The following is a 15,577-nucleotide window of genomic DNA, read 5'->3' as shown; positions in this document are numbered from 1 at the left end:
TGAGATATTGCAGCCGCTGCTGTGTCCAGGCCCAGGAGCCTTAGCACTGTGCTGTGATGTCACTCAATACCACTGACATCACTAGGTGTAAACAACATCTCTCCTTTGCTGTGTATGTGACTATGGAGCTGTTTGGTGATGTCGTCTATTATGGCCTTCATAGAAGCAACAGGAGATTGTTGCATCCATCTAGAACCCTCAGAACTACAGTGCTATGATGTCACTCACTTCCACAGGCCTTGCAGAGTGTAAACAACAACAACCCAGCTTTGTTGTGTATGTAACCATAGGGATTTGTGATGTCACCTAGAACCTTCACAGCAGCGACAGCTTTATGAGGAGCATCAGCACTGCTCTGCCTGAGCAGAACCATCACCGCCATAGGTTGTCAAATAACCCGGATTTAACCCACACAGGTAAGTCCAATGGGGTGCAGGCATGTCCTCTATGCTTACAGCTTCCCGTGGGTGTTGGTTTGATACCGTTTGGGGACAGCCAAGGAGGCATCTGCAGGCAACAAAGGTAGGTGTGTGCTTGTGTGTGTGTTTCCTATGCAGATCCTAAGCCCAGTGTCACATGCAAGTAGGAGGAGTAAGAAGGGTTCCTGGCAAATCCGGGTTATGGATTGCATTTAAAAAGGCCCCGTGGGAGTGCAATGGGCCCCTGTCTTGCTGCTTAGCAATAATGGTATGGGTTTAGGTTCTGCTGTGTGTACTGGTGGTTGACTGCCCCCCAGCCCAGAGTGTGCATGGAAAATTGTCTGGCAGCCTCCCTGACAGCAAGCAGTGATAGTGCCCATGAAGGGGACCTTGTTGGGCCCGCCCCTTTCACGGTTATCGCTTCTCGGCCTTTTGGCTAAGATCAAGTGTAGTATCTGTTCTTATCAGTTTAATATCTGATACGTCCCCTATCTGGGGACCATATATTAAATGGATTTTTGAGAACGGGGGCCGATTTCGAAGCTTGCTTCCGTCGCCCTATGCATTGACCCGATATGGCAGTATCTTCGGGTACAGTGCACCACCCCCTTACAGGGTTAAAAAGAAAGATTCCTACTTTCATTGCTACCTGCTTGCTGGCTAGCCAGCTAGCCAGCCCTGTGGGCCTTGCTGCTGCAGCCAAAAAACAAAAGGTGGTGCTGCTGCTGCTGCTTCTGCTGCTTCTGCTTGTGTCTGGCCGCTGTTGGAGCGTCCAGGCACAGGACTTCTGCTGCTGCTGACTAAATGGCCTCCTTAATTGGATCATTTGAGTAGCCAGCACACCTGTGCAGGTAGGGCATGACATGATAGGCAGCTGCCTTGATAGCGGGTGGGTGCTGAATGTTCCTAATTGACAAAATAAGATTAATGCTTATGAAGAAATATAAAATCTCATCCCTTCCCCAATATCGCGCCACACCCCTACCCCTTAATTCCCTGGTTGAACTTGATGGACATATGTCTTTTTTCGACCGTACTAACTATGTAACTATGTAACATAACATGGGGGGGGGGGGGGGGTCTCCTGGCTGTTCACACAGGTGTGTCATTGCTGTACATTGACCATGCATTGCTTCTGTGGTATTGCAAAGGCAAAGACAAATGCTTCCAGCCATCCATTGCACTAATGGATTGGTCATCAGCTGGCTGTCTATGTCCCGCATCAATATAGACCAAAGTACAGAGGGTTAGGCTATGCTATTGTGCACCTACCTGATGCATCAGAAGGTGCGAGGCCCTTGCTAAATTCTGTGCACAGACTTTGAGATCTATACTTTAGACTGTATCTAAACCTGCTCCAACATGGACTGACATTCTGGCCTACTTTCAGCCGATGCGACTTGTCTGTCGCTGAACAGTCGCTTTTTATGTATTCAGCACCTATGTATAATGTTGTAAAAATGCTCTAGAAGCTAAAGTCGCAGAAATGTCACACATATTTGGCCTGCAACTTTCTGTGCATTCAGACAGGAAAAATCAGTATAAATCCTTAGAAAATTATCCCCCAGTGTCTCCATCTGCTGGCGGTATTGAATAAGCATTGCTGCACTGATGGGGTATGCATTAGACGAAAAAAAAGAAGAAAAAGAAGAATAATACGCCCAGAAAAGAGGCGAAAAGGAGAAAAACGTAAAAAAACGTGAAAAAAAAGTAAGAGGAAGAGAAGGGAAAAAAAGGTGGAAATGGGTTTAAAAGTGATTTCGGCGGAGAATATATATATATATATATATATATATATATATATATATATATATACGCGCACACACACACATATATATAAACGTATTCTCCGTTGAGATATTGCAGCCGCTGCTGTGTCCAGGCCCAGGAGCCTTAGCACTGTGCTGTGATGTCACTCAATACCACTGACATCACTAGGTGTAAACAACATCTCTCCTTTGCTGTGTATGTGACTATGGAGCTGTTTGGTGATGTCGTCTATTATGGCCTTCATAGAAGCAACAGGAGATTGTTGCATCCATCTAGAACCCTCAGAACTACAGTGCTATGATGTCACTCACTTCCACAGGCCTTGCAGAGTGTAAACAACAACAACCCAGCTTTGTTGTGTATGTAACCATAGGGATTTGTGATGTCACCTAGAACCTTCACAGCAGCGACAGCTTTATGAGGAGCATCAGCACTGCTCTGCCTGAGCAGAACCATCACCGCCATAGGTTGTCAAATAACCCGGATTTAACCCACACAGGTAAGTCCAATGGGGTGCAGGCATGTCCTCTATGCTTACAGCTTCCCGTGGGTGTTGGTTTGATACCGTTTGGGGACAGCCAAGGAGGCATCTGCAGGCAACAAAGGTAGGTGTGTGCTTGTGTGTGTGTTTCCTATGCAGATCCTAAGCCCAGTGTCACATGCAAGTAGGAGGAGTAAGAAGGGTTCCTGGCAAATCCGGGTTATGGATTGCATTTAAAAAGGCCCCGTGGGAGTGCAATGGGCCCCTGTCTTGCTGCTTAGCAATAATGGTATGGGTTTAGGTTCTGCTGTGTGTACTGGTGGTTGACTGCCCCCCAGCCCAGAGTGTGCATGGAAAATTGTCTGGCAGCCTCCCTGACAGCAAGCAGTGATAGTGCCCATGAAGGGGACCTTGTTGGGCCCGCCCCTTTCACGGTTATCGCTTCTCGGCCTTTTGGCTAAGATCAAGTGTAGTATCTGTTCTTATCAGTTTAATATCTGATACGTCCCCTATCTGGGGACCATATATTAAATGGATTTTTGAGAACGGGGGCCGATTTCGAAGCTTGCTTCCGTCGCCCTATGCATTGACCCGATATGGCAGTATCTTCGGGTACAGTGCACCACCCCCTTACAGGGTTAAAAAGAAAGATTCCTACTTTCATTGCTACCTGCTTGCTGGCTAGCCAGCTAGCCAGCCCTGTGGGCCTTGCTGCTGCAGCCAAAAAACAAAAGGTGGTGCTGCTGCTGCTGCTTCTGCTGCTTCTGCTTGTGTCTGGCCGCTGTTGGAGCGTCCAGGCACAGGACTTCTGCTGCTGCTGACTAAAAGGCCTCCTTAATTGGATCATTTGAGTAGCCAGCACACCTGTGCAGGTAGGGCATGACATGATAGGCAGCTGCCTTGATAGCGGGTGGGTGCTGAATGTTCCTAATTGACAAAATAAGATTAATGCTTATGAAGAAATATAAAATCTCATCCCTTCCCCAATATCGCGCCACACCCCTACCCCTTAATTCCCTGGTTGAACTTGATGGACATATGTCTTTTTTCGACCGTACTAACTATGTAACTATGTAACATAACATGGGGGGGGGGGGGGGGTCTCCTGGCTGTTCACACAGGTGTGTCATTGCTGTACATTGACCATGCATTGCTTCTGTGGTATTGCAAAGGCAAAGACAAATGCTTCCAGCCATCCATTGCACTAATGGATTGGTCATCAGCTGGCTGTCTATGTCCCGCATCAATATAGACCAAAGTACAGAGGGTTAGGCTATGCTATTGTGCACCTACCTGATGCATCAGAAGGTGCGAGGCCCTTGCTAAATTCTGTGCACAGACTTTGAGATCTATACTTTAGACTGTATCTAAACCTGCTCCAACATGGACTGACATTCTGGCCTACTTTCAGCCGATGCGACTTGTCTGTCGCTGAACAGTCGCTTTTTATGTATTCAGCACCTATGTATAATGTTGTAAAAATGCTCTAGAAGCTAAAGTCGCAGAAATGTCACACATATTTGGCCTGCAACTTTCTGTGCGACAAATTCAGACAGGAAAAATCAGTATAAATCCTTAGAAAATTATCCCCCAGTGTCTCCATCTGCTGGCGGTATTGAATAAGCATTGCTGCACTGATGGGGTATGCATTAGACGAAAAAAAAGAAGAAAAAGAAGAATAATACGCCCAGAAAAGAGGCGAAAAGGAGAAAAACGTAAAAAAACGTGAAAAAAAAGTAAGAGGAAGAGAAGGGAAAAAAAGGTGGAAATGGGTTTAAAAGTGATTTCGGCGGAGAAATATATATATATATATATATATATATATATATATATATACGCGCACACACACACATATATATAAACGTATTCTCCGTTGAGATATTGCAGCCGCTGCTGTGTCCAGGCCCAGGAGCCTTAGCACTGTGCTGTGATGTCACTCAATACCACTGACATCACTAGGTGTAAACAACATCTCTCCTTTGCTGTGTATGTGACTATGGAGCTGTTTGGTGATGTCGTCTATTATGGCCTTCATAGAAGCAACAGGAGATTGTTGCATCCATCTAGAACCCTCAGAACTACAGTGCTATGATGTCACTCACTTCCACAGGCCTTGCAGAGTGTAAACAACAACAACCCAGCTTTGTTGTGTATGTAACCATAGGGATTTGTGATGTCACCTAGAACCTTCACAGCAGCGACAGCTTTATGAGGAGCATCAGCACTGCTCTGCCTGAGCAGAACCATCACCGCCATAGGTTGTCAAATAACCCGGATTTAACCCACACAGGTAAGTCCAATGGGGTGCAGGCATGTCCTCTATGCTTACAGCTTCCCGTGGGTGTTGGTTTGATACCGTTTGGGGACAGCCAAGGAGGCATCTGCAGGCAACAAAGGTAGGTGTGTGCTTGTGTGTGTGTTTCCTATGCAGATCCTAAGCCCAGTGTCACATGCAAGTAGGAGGAGTAAGAAGGGTTCCTGGCAAATCCGGGTTATGGATTGCATTTAAAAAGGCCCCGTGGGAGTGCAATGGGCCCCTGTCTTGCTGCTTAGCAATAATGGTATGGGTTTAGGTTCTGCTGTGTGTACTGGTGGTTGACTGCCCCCCAGCCCAGAGTGTGCATGGAAAATTGTCTGGCAGCCTCCCTGACAGCAAGCAGTGATAGTGCCCATGAAGGGGACCTTGTTGGGCCCGCCCCTTTCACGGTTATCGCTTCTCGGCCTTTTGGCTAAGATCAAGTGTAGTATCTGTTCTTATCAGTTTAATATCTGATACGTCCCCTATCTGGGGACCATATATTAAATGGATTTTTGAGAACGGGGGCCGATTTCGAAGCTTGCTTCCGTCGCCCTATGCATTGACCCGATATGGCAGTATCTTCGGGTACAGTGCACCACCCCCTTACAGGGTTAAAAAGAAAGATTCCTACTTTCATTGCTACCTGCTTGCTGGCTAGCCAGCTAGCCAGCCCTGTGGGCCTTGCTGCTGCAGCCAAAAAACAAAAGGTGGTGCTGCTGCTGCTGCTTCTGCTGCTTCTGCTTGTGTCTGGCCGCTGTTGGAGCGTCCAGGCACAGGACTTCTGCTGCTGCTGACTAAATGGCCTCCTTAATTGGATCATTTGAGTAGCCAGCACACCTGTGCAGGTAGGGCATGACATGATAGGCAGCTGCCTTGATAGCGGGTGGGTGCTGAATGTTCCTAATTGACAAAATAAGATTAATGCTTATGAAGAAATATAAAATCTCATCCCTTCCCCAATATCGCGCCACACCCCTACCCCTTAATTCCCTGGTTGAACTTGATGGACATATGTCTTTTTTCGACCGTACTAACTATGTAACTATGTAACATAACATGGGGGGGGGGGGGGGGGGTCTCCTGGCTGTTCACACAGGTGTGTCATTGCTGTACATTGACCATGCATTGCTTCTGTGGTATTGCAAAGGCAAAGACAAATGCTTCCAGCCATCCATTGCACTAATGGATTGGTCATCAGCTGGCTGTCTATGTCCCGCATCAATATAGACCAAAGTACAGAGGGTTAGGCTATGCTATTGTGCACCTACCTGATGCATCAGAAGGCGCGAGGCCCTTGCTAAATTCTGTGCACAGACTTTGAGATCTATACTTTAGACTGTATCTAAACCTGCTCCAACATGGACTGACATTCTGGCCTACTTTCAGCCGATGCGACTTGTCTGTCGCTGAACAGTCGCTTTTTATGTATTCAGCACCTATGTATAATGTTGTAAAAATGCTCTAGAAGCTAAAGTCGCAGAAATGTCACACATATTTGGCCTGCAACTTTCTGTGCGACAAATTCAGACAGGAAAAATCAGTATAAATCCTTAGAAAATTATCCCCCAGTGTCTCCATCTGCTGGCGGTATTGAATAAGCATTGCTGCACTGATGGGGTATGCATTAGACGAAAAAAAAGAAGAAAAAGAAGAATAATACGCCCAGAAAAGAGGCGAAAAGGAGAAAAACGTAAAAAAACGTGAAAAAAAAGTAAGAGGAAGAGAAGGGAAAAAAAGGTGGAAATGGGTTTAAAAGTGATTTCGGCTGAGAAATATATATATATATATATATATATATATATATATATATATATATATACGCGCACACACACACATATATATAAACGTATTCTCCGTTGAGATATTGCAGCCGCTGCTGTGTCCAGGCCCAGGAGCCTTAGCACTGTGCTGTGATGTCACTCAATACCACTGACATCACTAGGTGTAAACAACATCTCTCCTTTGCTGTGTATGTGACTATGGAGCTGTTTGGTGATGTCGTCTATTATGGCCTTCATAGAAGCAACAGGAGATTGTTGCATCCATCTAGAACCCTCAGAACTACAGTGCTATGATGTCACTCACTTCCACAGGCCTTGCAGAGTGTAAACAACAACAACCCAGCTTTGTTGTGTATGTAACCATAGGGATTTGTGATGTCACCTAGAACCTTCACAGCAGCGACAGCTTTATGAGGAGCATCAGCACTGCTCTGCCTGAGCAGAACCATCACCGCCATAGGTTGTCAAATAACCCGGATTTAACCCACACAGGTAAGTCCAATGGGGTGCAGGCATGTCCTCTATGCTTACAGCTTCCCGTGGGTGTTGGTTTGATACCGTTTGGGGACAGCCAAGGAGGCATCTGCAGGCAACAAAGGTAGGTGTGTGCTTGTGTGTGTGTTTCCTATGCAGATCCTAAGCCCAGTGTCACATGCAAGTAGGAGGAGTAAGAAGGGTTCCTGGCAAATCCGGGTTATGGATTGCATTTAAAAAGGCCCCGTGGGAGTGCAATGGGCCCCTGTCTTGCTGCTTAGCAATAATGGTATGGGTTTAGGTTCTGCTGTGTGTACTGGTGGTTGACTGCCCCCCAGCCCAGAGTGTGCATGGAAAATTGTCTGGCAGCCTCCCTGACAGCAAGCAGTGATAGTGCCCATGAAGGGGACCTTGTTGGGCCCGCCCCTTTCACGGTTATCGCTTCTCGGCCTTTTGGCTAAGATCAAGTGTAGTATCTGTTCTTATCAGTTTAATATCTGATACGTCCCCTATCTGGGGACCATATATTAAATGGATTTTTGAGAACGGGGGCCGATTTCGAAGCTTGCTTCCGTCGCCCTATGCATTGACCCGATATGGCAGTATCTTCGGGTACAGTGCACCACCCCCTTACAGGGTTAAAAAGAAAGATTCCTACTTTCATTGCTACCTGCTTGCTGGCTAGCCAGCTAGCCAGCCCTGTGGGCCTTGCTGCTGCAGCCAAAAAACAAAAGGTGGTGCTGCTGCTGCTGCTTCTGCTGCTTCTGCTTGTGTCTGGCCGCTGTTGGAGCGTCCAGGCACAGGACTTCTGCTGCTGCTGACTAAATGGCCTCCTTAATTGGATCATTTGAGTAGCCAGCACACCTGTGCAGGTAGGGCATGACATGATAGGCAGCTGCCTTGATAGCGGGTGGGTGCTGAATGTTCCTAATTGACAAAATAAGATTAATGCTTATGAAGAAATATAAAATCTCATCCCTTCCCCAATATCGCGCCACACCCCTACCCCTTAATTCCCCTGGTTGAACTTGATGGACATATGTCTTTTTTCGACCGTACTAACTATGTAACTATGTAACATAACATGGGGGGGGGGGGGGGGGGTCTCCTGGCTGTTCACACAGGTGTGTCATTGCTGTACATTGACCATGCATTGCTTCTGTGGTATTGCAAAGGCAAAGACAAATGCTTCCAGCCATCCATTGCACTAATGGATTGGTCATCAGCTGGCTGTCTATGTCCCGCATCAATATAGACCAAAGTACAGAGGGTTAGGCTATGCTATTGTGCACCTACCTGATGCATCAGAAGGTGCGAGGCCCTTGCTAAATTCTGTGCACAGACTTTGAGATCTATACTTTAGACTGTATCTAAACCTGCTCCAACATGGACTGACATTCTGGCCTACTTTCAGCCGATGCGACTTGTCTGTCGCTGAACAGTCGCTTTTTATGTATTCAGCACCTATGTATAATGTTGTAAAAATGCTCTAGAAGCTAAAGTCGCAGAAATGTCACACATATTTGGCCTGCAACTTTCTGTGCGACAAATTCAGACAGGAAAAATCAGTATAAATCCTTAGAAAATTATCCCCCAGTGTCTCCATCTGCTGGCGGTATTGAATAAGCATTGCTGCACTGATGGGGTATGCATTAGACGAAAAAAAAGAAGAAAAAGAAGAATAATACGCCCAGAAAAGAGGCGAAAAGGAGAAAAACGTAAAAAAACGTGAAAAAAAAGTAAGAGGAAGAGAAGGGAAAAAAAGGTGGAAATGGGTTTAAAAGTGATTTCGGCGGAGAAATATATATATATATATATATATATATATATATATATATATACGCGCACACACACACATATATATAAACGTATTCTCCGTTGAGATATTGCAGCCGCTGCTGTGTCCAGGCCCAGGAGCCTTAGCACTGTGCTGTGATGTCACTCAATACCACTGACATCACTAGGTGTAAACAACATCTCTCCTTTGCTGTGTATGTGACTATGGAGCTGTTTGGTGATGTCGTCTATTATGGCCTTCATAGAAGCAACAGGAGATTGTTGCATCCATCTAGAACCCTCAGAACTACAGTGCTATGATGTCACTCACTTCCACAGGCCTTGCAGAGTGTAAACAACAACAACCCAGCTTTGTTGTGTATGTAACCATAGGGATTTGTGATGTCACCTAGAACCTTCACAGCAGCGACAGCTTTATGAGGAGCATCAGCACTGCTCTGCCTGAGCAGAACCATCACCGCCATAGGTTGTCAAATAACCCGGATTTAACCCACACAGGTAAGTCCAATGGGGTGCAGGCATGTCCTCTATGCTTACAGCTTCCCGTGGGTGTTGGTTTGATACCGTTTGGGGACAGCCAAGGAGGCATCTGCAGGCAACAAAGGTAGGTGTGTGCTTGTGTGTGTGTTTCCTATGCAGATCCTAAGCCCAGTGTCACATGCAAGTAGGAGGAGTAAGAAGGGTTCCTGGCAAATCCGGGTTATGGATTGCATTTAAAAAGGCCCCGTGGGAGTGCAATGGGCCCCTGTCTTGCTGCTTAGCAATAATGGTATGGGTTTAGGTTCTGCTGTGTGTACTGGTGGTTGACTGCCCCCCAGCCCAGAGTGTGCATGGAAAATTGTCTGGCAGCCTCCCTGACAGCAAGCAGTGATAGTGCCCATGAAGGGGACCTTGTTGGGCCCGCCCCTTTCACGGTTATCGCTTCTCGGCCTTTTGGCTAAGATCAAGTGTAGTATCTGTTCTTATCAGTTTAATATCTGATACGTCCCCTATCTGGGGACCATATATTAAATGGATTTTTGAGAACGGGGGCCGATTTCGAAGCTTGCTTCCGTCGCCCTATGCATTGACCCGATATGGCAGTATCTTCGGGTACAGTGCACCACCCCCTTACAGGGTTAAAAAGAAAGATTCCTACTTTCATTGCTACCTGCTTGCTGGCTAGCCAGCTAGCCAGCCCTGTGGGCCTTGCTGCTGCAGCCAAAAAACAAAAGGTGGTGCTGCTGCTGCTGCTTCTGCTGCTTCTGCTTGTGTCTGGCCGCTGTTGGAGCGTCCAGGCACAGGACTTCTGCTGCTGCTGACTAAATGGCCTCCTTAATTGGATCATTTGAGTAGCCAGCACACCTGTGCAGGTAGGGCATGACATGATAGGCAGCTGCCTTGATAGCGGGTGGGTGCTGAATGTTCCTAATTGACAAAATAAGATTAATGCTTATGAAGAAATATAAAATCTCATCCCTTCCCCAATATCGCGCCACACCCCTACCCCTTAATTCCCTGGTTGAACTTGATGGACATATGTCTTTTTTCGACCGTACTAACTATGTAACTATGTAACATAACATGGGGGGGGGGGGGGGGGGATCTCCTGGCTGTTCACACAGGTGTGTCATTGCTGTACATTGACCATGCATTGCTTCTGTGGTATTGCAAAGGCAAAGACAAATGCTTCCAGCCATCCATTGCACTAATGGATTGGTCATCAGCTGGCTGTCTATGTCCCGCATCAATATAGACCAAAGTACAGAGGGTTAGGCTATGCTATTGTGCACCTACCTGATGCATCAGAAGGTGCGAGGCCCTTGCTAAATTCTGTGCACAGACTTTGAGATCTATACTTTAGACTGTATCTAAACCTGCTCCAACATGGACTGACATTCTGGCCTACTTTCAGCCGATGCGACTTGTCTGTCGCTGAACAGTCGCTTTTTATGTATTCAGCACCTATGTATAATGTTGTAAAAATGCTCTAGAAGCTAAAGTCGCAGAAATGTCACACATATTTGGCCTGCAACTTTCTGTGCGACAAATTCAGACAGGAAAAATCAGTATAAATCCTTAGAAAATTATCCCCCAGTGTCTCCATCTGCTGGCGGTATTGAATAAGCATTGCTGCACTGATGGGGTATGCATTAGACGAAAAAAAAGAAGAAAAAGAAGAATAATACGCCCAGAAAAGAGGCGAAAAGGAGAAAAACGTAAAAAAACGTGAAAAAAAAGTAAGAGGAAGAGAAGGGAAAAAAAGGTGGAAATGGGTTTAAAAGTGATTTCGGCGGAGAAATATATATATATATATATATATATATATATATATATATATATATATATACGCGCACACACACACATATATATAAACGTATTCTCCGTTGAGATATTGCAGCCGCTGCTGTGTCCAGGCCCAGGAGCCTTAGCACTGTGCTGTGATGTCACTCAATACCACTGACATCACTAGGTGTAAACAACATCTCTCCTTTGCTGTGTATGTGACTATGGAGCTGTTTGGTGATGTCGTCTATTATGGCCTTCATAGAAGCAACAGGAGATTGTTGCATCCATCTAGAACCCTCAGAACTACAGTGCTATGATGTCACTCACTTCCACAGGCCTTGCAGAGTGTAAACAACAACAACCCAGCTTTGTTGTGTATGTAACCATAGGGATTTGTGATGTCACCTAGAACCTTCACAGCAGCGACAGCTTTATGAGGAGCATCAGCACTGCTCTGCCTGAGCAGAACCATCACCGCCATAGGTTGTCAAATAACCCGGATTTAACCCACACAGGTAAGTCCAATGGGGTGCAGGCATGTCCTCTATGCTTACAGCTTCCCGTGGGTGTTGGTTTGATACCGTTTGGGGACAGCCAAGGAGGCATCTGCAGGCAACAAAGGTAGGTGTGTGCTTGTGTGTGTGTTTCCTATGCAGATCCTAAGCCCAGTGTCACATGCAAGTAGGAGGAGTAAGAAGGGTTCCTGGCAAATCCGGGTTATGGATTGCATTTAAAAAGGCCCCGTGGGAGTGCAATGGGCCCCTGTCTTGCTGCTTAGCAATAATGGTATGGGTTTAGGTTCTGCTGTGTGTACTGGTGGTTGACTGCCCCCCAGCCCAGAGTGTGCATGGAAAATTGTCTGGCAGCCTCCCTGACAGCAAGCAGTGATAGTGCCCATGAAGGGGACCTTGTTGGGCCCGCCCCTTTCACGGTTATCGCTTCTCGGCCTTTTGGCTAAGATCAAGTGTAGTATCTGTTCTTATCAGTTTAATATCTGATACGTCCCCTATCTGGGGACCATATATTAAATGGATTTTTGAGAACGGGGGCCGATTTCGAAGCTTGCTTCCGTCGCCCTATGCATTGACCCGATATGGCAGTATCTTCGGGTACAGTGCACCACCCCCTTACAGGGTTAAAAAGAAAGATTCCTACTTTCATTGCTACCTGCTTGCTGGCTAGCCAGCTAGCCAGCCCTGTGGGCCTTGCTGCTGCAGCCAAAAAACAAAAGGTGGTGCTGCTGCTGCTGCTTCTGCTGCTTCTGCTTGTGTCTGGCCGCTGTTGGAGCGTCCAGGCACAGGACTTCTGCTGCTGCTGACTAAATGGCCTCCTTAATTGGATCATTTGAGTAGCCAGCACACCTGTGCAGGTAGGGCATGACATGATAGGCAGCTGCCTTGATAGCGGGTGGGTGCTGAATGTTCCTAATTGACAAAATAAGATTAATGCTTATGAAGAAATATAAAATCTCATCCCTTCCCCAATATCGCGCCACACCCCTACCCCTTAATTCCCTGGTTGAACTTGATGGACATATGTCTTTTTTCGACCGTACTAACTATGTAACTATGTAACATAACATGGGGGGGGGGGGGGGGGGGGGGGGTCTCCTGGCTGTTCACACAGGTGTGTCATTGCTGTACATTGACCATGCATTGCTTCTGTGGTATTGCAAAGGCAAAGACAAATGCTTCCAGCCATCCATTGCACTAATGGATTGGTCATCAGCTGGCTGTCTATGTCCCGCATCAATATAGACCAAAGTACAGAGGGTTAGGCTATGCTATTGTGCACCTACCTGATGCATCAGAAGGTGCGAGGCCCTTGCTAAATTCTGTGCACAGACTTTGAGATCTATACTTTAGACTGTATCTAAACCTGCTCCAACATGGACTGACATTCTGGCCTACTTTCAGCCGATGCGACTTGTCTGTCGCTGAACAGTCGCTTTTTATGTATTCAGCACCTATGTATAATGTTGTAAAAATGCTCTAGAAGCTAAAGTCGCAGAAATGTCACACATATTTGGCCTGCAACTTTCTGTGCGACAAATTCAGACAGGAAAAATCAGTATAAATCCTTAGAAAATTATCCCCCAGTGTCTCCATCTGCTGGCGGTATTGAATAAGCATTGCTGCACTGATGGGGTATGCATTAGACGAAAAAAAAGAAGAAAAAGAAGAATAATACGCCCAGAAAAGAGGCGAAAAGGAGAAAAACGTAAAAAAACGTGAAAAAAAAGTAAGAGGAAGAGAAGGGAAAAAAAGGTGGAAATGGGTTTAAAAGTGATTTCGGCGGAGAATATATATATATATATATATATATATATATATATATATATATATATATACGCGCACACACATATATATAAACGTATTCTCCGTTGAGATATTGCAGCCGCTGCTGTGTCCAGGCCCAGGAGCCTTAGCACTGTGCTGTGATGTCACTCAATACCACTGACATCACTAGGTGTAAACAACATCTCTCCTTTGCTGTGTATGTGACTATGGAGCTGTTTGGTGATGTCGTCTATTATGGCCTTCATAGAAGCAACAGGAGATTGTTGCATCCATCTAGAACCCTCAGAACTACAGTGCTATGATGTCACTCACTTCCACAGGCCTTGCAGAGTGTAAACAACAACAACCCAGCTTTGTTGTGTATGTAACCATAGGGATTTGTGATGTCACCTAGAACCTTCACAGCAGCGACAGCTTTATGAGGAGCATCAGCACTGCTCTGCCTGAGCAGAACCATCACCGCCATAGGTTGTCAAATAACCCGGATTTAACCCACACAGGTAAGTCCAATGGGGTGCAGGCATGTCCTCTATGCTTACAGCTTCCCGTGGGTGTTGGTTTGATACCGTTTGGGGACAGCCAAGGAGGCATCTGCAGGCAACAAAGGTAGGTGTGTGCTTGTGTGTGTGTTTCCTATGCAGATCCTAAGCCCAGTGTCACATGCAAGTAGGAGGAGTAAGAAGGGTTCCTGGCAAATCCGGGTTATGGATTGCATTTAAAAAGGCCCCGTGGGAGTGCAATGGGCCCCTGTCTTGCTGCTTAGCAATAATGGTATGGGTTTAGGTTCTGCTGTGTGTACTGGTGGTTGACTGCCCCCCAGCCCAGAGTGTGCATGGAAAATTGTCTGGCAGCCTCCCTGACAGCAAGCAGTGATAGTGCCCATGAAGGGGACCTTGTTGGGCCCGCCCCTTTCACGGTTATCGCTTCTCGGCCTTTTGGCTAAGATCAAGTGTAGTATCTGTTCTTATCAGTTTAATATCTGATACGTCCCCTATCTGGGGACCATATATTAAATGGATTTTTGAGAACGGGGGCCGATTTCGAAGCTTGCTTCCGTCGCCCTATGCATTGACCCGATATGGCAGTATCTTCGGGTACAGTGCACCACCCCCTTACAGGGTTAAAAAGAAAGATTCCTACTTTCATTGCTACCTGCTTGCTGGCTAGCCAGCTAGCCAGCCCTGTGGGCCTTGCTGCTGCAGCCAAAAAACAAAAGGTGGTGCTGCTGCTGCTGCTTCTGCTGCTTCTGCTTGTGTCTGGCCGCTGTTGGAGCGTCCAGGCACAGGACTTCTGCTGCTGCTGACTAAATGGCCTCCTTAATTGGATCATTTGAGTAGCCAGCACACCTGTGCAGGTAGGGCATGACATGATAGGCAGCTGCCTTGATAGCGGGTGGGTGCTGAATGTTCCTAATTGACAAAATAAGATTAATGCTTATGAAGAAATATAAAATCTCATCCCTTCCCCAATATCGCGCCACACCCCTACCCCTTAATTCCCTGGTTGAACTTGATGGACATATGTCTTTTTTCGACCGTACTAACTATGTAACTATGTAACATAACATGGGGGGGGGGGGGGGGGGGTCTCCTGGCTGTTCACACAGGTGTGTCATTGCTGTACATTGACCATGCATTGCTTCTGTGGTATTGCAAAGGCAAAGACAAATGCTTCCAGCCATCCATTGCACTAATGGATTGGTCATCAGCTGGCTGTCTATGTCCCGCATCAATATAGACCAAAGTACAGAGGGTTAGGCTATGCTATTGTGCACCTACCTGATGCATCAGAAGGTGCGAGGCCCTTGCTAAATTCTGTGCACAGACTTTGAGATCTATACTTTAGACTGTATCTAAACCTGCTCCAACATGGACTGACATTCTGGCCTACTTTCAGCCGATGCGACTTGTCTGTCGCTGAACAGTCGCTTTTTATGTATTCAGCACCTATGTATAATGTTGTAAAAATGCTCTAGAAGCTAAAGTCGC

General features: G+C 46.4%; 7 non-coding genes across 7 annotated transcripts; all 7 read left to right on the top strand.

Moving 5' to 3' along the window:
• The first annotated feature begins 835 nt into the window (after positions 1-835).
• LOC130346786 (U2 spliceosomal RNA) lies at positions 836-1,026 on the top strand. Its single transcript, XR_008884931.1, has one exon. It is a non-coding gene; the product is annotated as a U2 spliceosomal RNA (small nuclear RNA).
• Positions 1,027-3,107: 2,081 nt separating this feature from the next.
• LOC130346785 (U2 spliceosomal RNA) lies at positions 3,108-3,298 on the top strand. Its single transcript, XR_008884930.1, has one exon. It is a non-coding gene; the product is annotated as a U2 spliceosomal RNA (small nuclear RNA).
• A 2,081-nt stretch (positions 3,299-5,379) lies between these two features.
• On the top strand, positions 5,380-5,570 carry LOC130346784 (U2 spliceosomal RNA). The gene has a single exon (XR_008884929.1). It is a non-coding gene; the product is annotated as a U2 spliceosomal RNA (small nuclear RNA).
• A 2,091-nt stretch (positions 5,571-7,661) lies between these two features.
• On the top strand, positions 7,662-7,852 carry LOC130346783 (U2 spliceosomal RNA). The gene has a single exon (XR_008884928.1). It is a non-coding gene; the product is annotated as a U2 spliceosomal RNA (small nuclear RNA).
• Positions 7,853-9,938: 2,086 nt separating this feature from the next.
• Positions 9,939-10,129, top strand: LOC130346782 (U2 spliceosomal RNA). Its single transcript, XR_008884927.1, has one exon. It is a non-coding gene; the product is annotated as a U2 spliceosomal RNA (small nuclear RNA).
• A 2,094-nt stretch (positions 10,130-12,223) lies between these two features.
• Positions 12,224-12,414, top strand: LOC130346781 (U2 spliceosomal RNA). Its single transcript, XR_008884926.1, has one exon. It is a non-coding gene; the product is annotated as a U2 spliceosomal RNA (small nuclear RNA).
• A 2,094-nt stretch (positions 12,415-14,508) lies between these two features.
• On the top strand, positions 14,509-14,699 carry LOC130346780 (U2 spliceosomal RNA). The gene has a single exon (XR_008884925.1). It is a non-coding gene; the product is annotated as a U2 spliceosomal RNA (small nuclear RNA).
• The last annotated feature ends 878 nt before the right edge of the window (positions 14,700-15,577 follow it).

This window comes from Hyla sarda, unplaced genomic scaffold (assembly GCF_029499605.1).
Source record: "Hyla sarda isolate aHylSar1 unplaced genomic scaffold, aHylSar1.hap1 scaffold_800, whole genome shotgun sequence".
Taxonomy (NCBI): Eukaryota; Metazoa; Chordata; class Amphibia; order Anura; family Hylidae; genus Hyla; species Hyla sarda.
Note: the sequence above shows the minus strand (reverse complement) of the source record. Positions and strands in the feature narration are given on the sequence as shown.